Genomic DNA, 7500 nt, shown 5'->3' with positions numbered 1-7500 from the left:
GTCCCATAAACCCCAAGGAATGCCTCGGCGGTCGTGCCGTCCGTTCGGTGAAAGACCCCGTTCTCCAGACTCTGGACACAAGCAGCGCTGTGTGTGTGTGTGTGTGTGTGTGTGAGACGTTAAATCAACACACACCGGCACGAGGACTGCCGCACACAAGAGACAGCCCTGTAATCTCACACACAACTCCCAGCGTTCACGAGCGACGCAAAACCGGCAAAGCTGTCTTTTGGACTATTTGCGGCCCTAAAATCTCATAATAGTGCGCATTTTCTGACAGAACTGACAAAATGTTTTTTTTCCCTCAGACATTTTTCATGCAAAACAAGAAATCAGATGTGCAACATCAACTGAATGGAGCAAATAATGCAGTGGTTCTCAGTCTTTCTGAATCTCTCTGAAGTTACATAAACCAATTAAATACACTTATTATAGTTAAAGTAAAAATGTAATTTTGAAGCCATTACATTTTAACCAATGAACTGACATTTATTATATAAATATTATATATATATATATATATATATATATATATATAATAAAAAATATATATAAATAAATTAGAAAAAAATATATATAAATAATAATAATAAAATATTAATAATAATATATTATATATATATAATAAAAATATATAATAATATATATATATATATATATATATATATATATATATATATATAAAATATATATATATATATATATATATATATATATATATATATATACAAAATAATATATATATATATATACTTCAGAGAATATTTACTCATTTAGTTTTCCTTATCAGTTTGAGGTTTTTGTTAGCATTTTACGTTTGTGAGCGAAATCGTTGTTAGTCGCAGGAAGTTGGGTTCAATGCCTGACCAAAATCGTTTGATTTCGGGATGGTATTCATTACAAGAAACGTTCGTGCCTCCTCACACCACCACTAGAGAGCGCCACCATCTCAACTACACCAAGCGTGAAATCATTAAGGCGTCACAGGCTTTTGAGAACCCGAGCTCAAACTGCTTCAAGCCGAGAACAGATCCTTCAGCTTCTCCTGAAGGCTTTCGGGCATCGTCTCGATCTCAACGGGGCGAAGAGAGAACGTGCCTCTCGAAGCCTGGTGCCGCTGAACACGTCTCCATATGGAAACTGAGTCCTGTTGACATTTGCGCTCCCCCGTGAGGCCCGGTCTCCGCCAGCTGGCACCAGAGCAAACGGCTTCGTGACTGCTGTCATAGATATCAGTGAAGATAAACTTCTACTCTACCGCGCTAAATCTGATTTTCAACTTCCCTTCTGGCTCCAACTGCAATACAACGGATAGAACAAACGGAAAAATGAGCGTCCGGCCCGTTTTTCCAGTCCAGCCGTTCTTCGGCGTAACAGATTGTGAAGATTCCTCAAGCGGCACAAGCATGCAAGTCTTCAGGAGCTATATGACGCATTCATAAACGACTATTTACATCCGAAGCAGCGCTTATTAACGCGCCACAGAGGTTTACGCTTTGTGCACCATATTCCGAGCCTTTAAAAGTCGCACGATAGACTTTAAGCTCTTTTTTTGCATTCGGATTCATGAATGCAAATGCAGCGAAGTGGCTAGTTGCTAATAATAAGTCTTCAGACGTAAAGTTCAACGTAAAGTTCGAAAAACGGCACGCCTCTGACGTCAAAAGCCACTGGATCTCAAAGATTTGAGGAAACGCACGAAAATATAGCTGTATAGATGTCTCTTCTGACGGTCAAGGCCACTTTTTTTGGTCACCCATTGGTTTTCGTAGCGTGAAGAATCTCAGGAGACTTCCTGTGGATGTTCCAGTCCATTGTTTTTTTTATAGCATAAAGAATCTAAATCGCCTTCCATCTAATGGAAAGTTCCATAGATGTTCTCCATGGATCGAGCACACTTCCAGATGCTACAAAACAACCATTTTCAGTCTCCCACAGAACCTTTCAGAACAACAATTCCTCAATAAAGCACTGTGCACTGATGCCAATAACCTTCGTTTTTAAGAGCGTCTATAAAAAGGCAGCGATAGCGATCGGTGACGTGAAGGAGAAAGCATGAGGAGCAGCCCTTGAGGAACTTCATGGAAAAACCCTACAGATTAACATCAAAACGCTTCTAGTCGAGCTGGAGATGGTAGATAGCAGACCAGTTGTCACTGAAGTGACAGGCACAGCTGAGTCCAGACGCTCGGACGCACATGCAAGAGAGGCTTTTGTACAGCGTCTACCGCTTCCCTAAAGACTGACCTGGATAACGAGTTTAGAAATAGAGCAGAGGCTCCCGGGACACTTCTCCTCCGAGCTTGAAGTCTTTCACGGGCGCATTGAACTTACCCTGATTCCGCGACCCCCAGAAAACCCCCGATCCAGCTCAGATCCTGAGTATCAGCAGAGCAGATCCGCGTTCACTGCTGCTCCCGAGCTTTGAACCGCATATCTGAGGCGAAACGCGCGCGCGCGCACACACACACACACACATACACACACACACACACACACGCTGCAGATGAGGAGGAATGAGTGTGTTTTTGAGCGAGCGCGTTGGGGAGGTTCGGGTCCCTCCTGCGCGGAGTCACACCGATGCGCGTCCGCGTGCGTCACGTGAGCGCGCACTACTTTAACAGTATACATAATATATATATATATATATATATATATATATATATATATATATATATATATATATATATATATATATATATAATCCAGTAAGATATATACGCACAGAACTTTGTGTGAAGGTATATATATATATATATATATATATATATATATATATATATATATATATATATATATATATATATCGATAGATACTGATGAGAGTATGAAAAGTATTCATACTCAAATAAAAAAATCATACTAAGGTGTTTAACAAAAATATCAACAACAATTATTATCATTATGTGTACAATATGCATTAATTTGGACGAAGAATGTGAACCATTATAATTGTACTATTTGTAGATACAGTAAACATATATTACCCACGTGTGATCAAAAATGAAGTGTTTTGGTTTACTCTCTGCCATTTAATGATTTCATGAATTAAAAGTTCGTCATTAGCCCACCTCTAAACACAATATATATATATATATATATATATATATATATATATATATATATATATATATATATATATATATATACTTTTCATACTCTCATCAGTATCTATCGATATATATATTACCTTACCACAAAGTTCTGTGTGTATATATCTGACTGGATTTAATAAAAAGTGTTATGTATTAAATGGTTTGTTAGTCTATAGCTGAGCACTACTCACAGGGCGCTTCCTCAGAGACTGTCTACTCCAAAAAAAAAAATGGATGAATAAAAAACCCCAAATATTACTAAATATACACATTGCATGTTTTTATGGAGGGACATTGTGAGAACGGCCTCCCCTCGGCCCGTTGACTTTTAACAGAGAGCCCCTAGCCTGACGTGGTAACTGAGAACGAACGGGGAACATCACGAGAGAGGAAGCTATGCCATCATCACGCTATAATGGTATATGATCGGTTATGATTGGATGCGACTGGTTTGTGCAATGAACCCCGCCTCTTGTTTTCGTGCAAGTTCTGGCCTGAATAAAGAGTAAAAATAACGTAAGCAAACATCTCACGCGCTTAAACATCACAGCGCCTCACTTGTTCCTTGTTTCGTTACGTTACACGCTTATTGGGAATTGGATTCAATTCACTATTATTTCCCTGAAAATCCTACAAGCAATACCCCATGACGGGACAACGTGAACAAAGTGTGCTTGAAATCAAATTTATTAACACGAAAACAAAAAAAGAAAACCAAAAATCACCTTTCTTCTCCTCTCGAGCTCTTCCAGGTTGGATGCACGTGTTCACCTTTCTCCAGAAATATCTGATTGTGTTCGTCGGGGACACTCAAGGACAAGGACTTGTCTATAAGCCACTCTTGCTGCGTTTAGGGTCATTGTCCTGCGGAAAGGTGAAGCTTCTGCCCAGTTTGAGTTTTTCAAATGCCCTGGACTGGGTTTTCCAAAAGCATTGAGCTTTGAGTCTCTAAAAGACAGCTCCATTGAATGACTTCGACACTTCAGAGAAGCTTCAATGCTGAATACATTTTTCTGTAGCCTTCCCCAGATCTGTGTCTCGGTGCAATCTTGTCTCTACAGGCAATTACTAAGACTTCACGGCTTGGTTTGCGCTCTTACATGCACTGTGGGACCTCGTGTAGACAGGAAGCGTGCATTCTACTAGTGCACTGACATTTAATACTTACCACATAAAGCTACTACTTGAAGTATACTACTTTTTGGTACTCCTTGAGTTTCATAAGAGATCTGAAAACAATCCAGTAGCGTATCTGCCAATAGAGTAAGCGAAATATTCTTGTTTTGAAATGTATTTTGCGTGTTATATTTTACAATGACCCGTGAGATATTTCGTGTGAAAACAAGGGGGAAAAAAATCGAATTAGGTGCATTGAAGTTGTAGACCTCACTGGCAGATGTTGAGCTAAAGCTCTTAAAGTCTATTAAAACCTTATATCTGGCCATTTGTGTCTCAAGTAAAAGCATCTAGATTTAGGACTGTTTATGGAAAACAAGACCTGGCTGACTGAGAAAGTCATTCTGTGGAGAGGTTAAGTGAAAGGCTGTCGATCAAATCTTCAAAAACATTGATATTTTGTACGTGGTCCATTGGAGTCGTCGTGGTTTTGAAACGCGAGCGTGATCTTCTCAGACCTGATTTACCGTGGTAAGCGTGCCTGAAGACACACTAAACCATTAGCCCCGAACCGGCCCGTCGCGCTCGCTCTTATCTACTTCTTCTCTGCGGCTTATCTGCGCTTTATCTGCCCCGATATTTATGTCCGAGGGTCGTAAAAATGCTTTCAGCAACATGATTGAGTTGTAAACTAGCAATGGCCTCCACTTACGCTGCTTTGTAATGCACTTTCCTCGTACCGTGTAATTTATCTTCAGATTTATGGGCTTCTGCGGCGGGAGAAGGACTAGTAACAAATTTATACAAAAACCACATCATAACGCACCAATGTTTTGCGCGCCGTCAGTCATTGGACATTTGAGATGAACATTCCCACCATAAGCAGAACATATTTAGAGCCAAAAAAGGCTAAAATGTCAATTTATTGCTTGGATGTTGATTCTTCATAGCCCGTCGTGGCAAAGCATCAACTTTATCTCCGATTTTTCACCCAAAATGGCTTTGAAAATACAAAAACAGACACAAATGAGAGAACTGTTGACCTCCAGCTATAAAGAGTCTCGGTTTGCCCACATCTGTTTAAAATATCAAGCTCTCTCTTGTATAAGTAGACATTATTCAACACATAAATATTTTTTAGCACATTTCAAATGCAAAAAAAGCCTGTTACATTTAGCCTTATGATATAAATGATCTTTTTTTGTTCCAGACGAGATACTGCATAAAGTCTTGTTTTCTTGGGGAAATAAAAGGGTTAATGCTTAAAAGATGAACCGGTGTTTTCGCTGGGGTTGGAAAAACAAACATTTATACCATTTTTCTGACCCCATTGGTTTTTATAATTTGCATGCATTTTTGCTCAGACGTTGCTCTTTTATATCTCAAAATGACTTGGATTGAAAAAAAAAAACAGACTGGAGAAACAAGAGCAGCAGTAACAGTATGTGTATTATGATATTCAGCATTACTCTGGTATGAAACAATGATTTTTTGAGTTTTGCTGCCCATCAAACTCAGAACGTTCTCCTAACGTTGGTTTAAAGTTACACTTGCGTTGCTTCTGGGCGACCGATTCTCAACATTCTCGGGAAGGTTCGTTTCAGTTTTTTTTGGAGGTTTTTTTATTCTAACACAAGCGTAAATTCCAGAACTTTGCTCCAGCGGTTCTCCAAACGTTCTCTAAAGGTTATTTCTAGGTTCACCTTTACCATATTTCATTTTCCTGGTAGAATAATCCGTTTCCTTTCCTCAGTCAGCGGGTCAGGATTAGCACGGGCGCGTTTGTGTTAATATCACGCTCAACTTCCAGTCGTGACGTGTGGACCGAGCGTTTAATCCTTAAACAAGATTGAGAGCTCAGTTCGTCTCCTGCTGGCTAAGCTCTCCAACAAACTCTGCTAATTAGTCAAAGACGCGGTTTTGCCGTGGACCACTTCCGAACGTCCCAGCGGAGAACCAGCACGATTTCTGCTTCTCTTCCCTCCTCCTCCTTTAATGGAAATCTAAAGCAGTTTTTTAGCTTTTTTATCCATTCTAATAATGAACTGAGAGGTTTCCGGTGTAAAACAAGCTCTCCACTCAAGCATAATGGCATTCAGATCTTCCACAATGAGTCTGTTAGAAGAACATATTTAATGCATTTCTTCTTTGTCAGAAAACAAGACTTCATACCGAAATTCAGATTTCTGAACAATTGTATTTATATATTACAGATACACCATAATTCTTAAATATTTTTTATAATATAAATGTGAAAACTTGTGATCAAGATCCAAATAAAATAAGAAAATAAATCTTGCATTTAAAAAAAAAAAAAAAAACTGACATTAACACATTTATTTATTAAATAAATAATTTATTAAATTAAATTTCACATGCAAAAATATCTGTTTTATTATTTTATTTTACCAAAATAAAATATAAACAATTCAGTCCTGATAAACATCACAGCAGAAAGGTTATTCCTAAGTATTTTAGGTTTTTTTTTCAGCAAAATATCTAAACATCTTAAACCTAGCTACTTTAATTAAATTGCGTAATATATAAATCTTGAAAAACAAATAGCCAAAAGTAGTGTTAATGCTTAAAACAAGAGCAAATATCTGGCAAAAAATGATTTATTTTTTCTAACCCAAGATATTTGTTCTTTGTTTTTAAGCACAAACACTTAACTTTGCATTTTTCAGAAAACCAATTCTTTTTTCCATCTCAAGTAACTTTATCTTGACGTAAGAATGCTTAGATATTTGTGCCGTAAAACAAGCAGCGTGAATAAATCATTCGATGCAATCTCCTGTAAAAATGGTCCAAATATTAGCTTAAAGCTGACTTTGACTCAGCGCAGCCTGGCCATTAAATAAACCGCTCGGTAGGTTTGATGTAATTGACCGAATTCTGCTCCGAAATAGAGCAATCCTGTTGGGCTGCGTTTGCACAGGAAATCTCTAGAATAAACAAAGACAGGAAGACAAACAAACAGAAGAAAAAAATCGAACGCATGCGCCAGTCACCTGGCTTCCGTCCACCAATCAGAGCTCAGAACGGCGTGACGCCGGCTGACAAACGAGTTTGTATTACTAAAGCAAACACGCTAATGCAGAAGCTGCTTGAGCTTTACAGCACGAATCCCTGCCAGCTTTCAATCAATATTAGCACCATTACCGCTGTGTTCAAGACTCTGAGTATATGCATCTCTAAATTCTGACTCTTCCTCCTCAATTCTGCTTTTGAATTTTGACATTTGTGCCAAAATACAGCATCAGCGTCCCGCAATTCTGACTTCTTTTTG

General features: G+C 38.5%; 1 protein-coding gene across 1 annotated transcript in view; it reads right to left on the bottom strand.

Annotated features, from left to right (window-relative positions):
• Positions 1-2604, bottom strand: part of prickle1a (prickle homolog 1a) — a 25426-nt gene extending 22822 nt beyond the window's left edge. The window contains exon 1 of the mRNA XM_043228675.1: positions 2335-2604. The gene's annotated coding sequence lies outside the window, so the exon portion shown is untranslated. The remainder of the gene's footprint in view (positions 1-2334) is intronic.
• Positions 2605-7500: the final 4896 nt, after the last annotated feature.

This window comes from Puntigrus tetrazona, chromosome 25, assembly GCF_018831695.1.
Source record: "Puntigrus tetrazona isolate hp1 chromosome 25, ASM1883169v1, whole genome shotgun sequence".
NCBI lineage: Eukaryota > Metazoa > Chordata > Actinopteri > Cypriniformes > Cyprinidae > Puntigrus > Puntigrus tetrazona.
The sequence above is the reverse complement of the archived record's forward strand: the minus strand, read 5'-3'. Positions and strand labels throughout refer to the sequence as shown.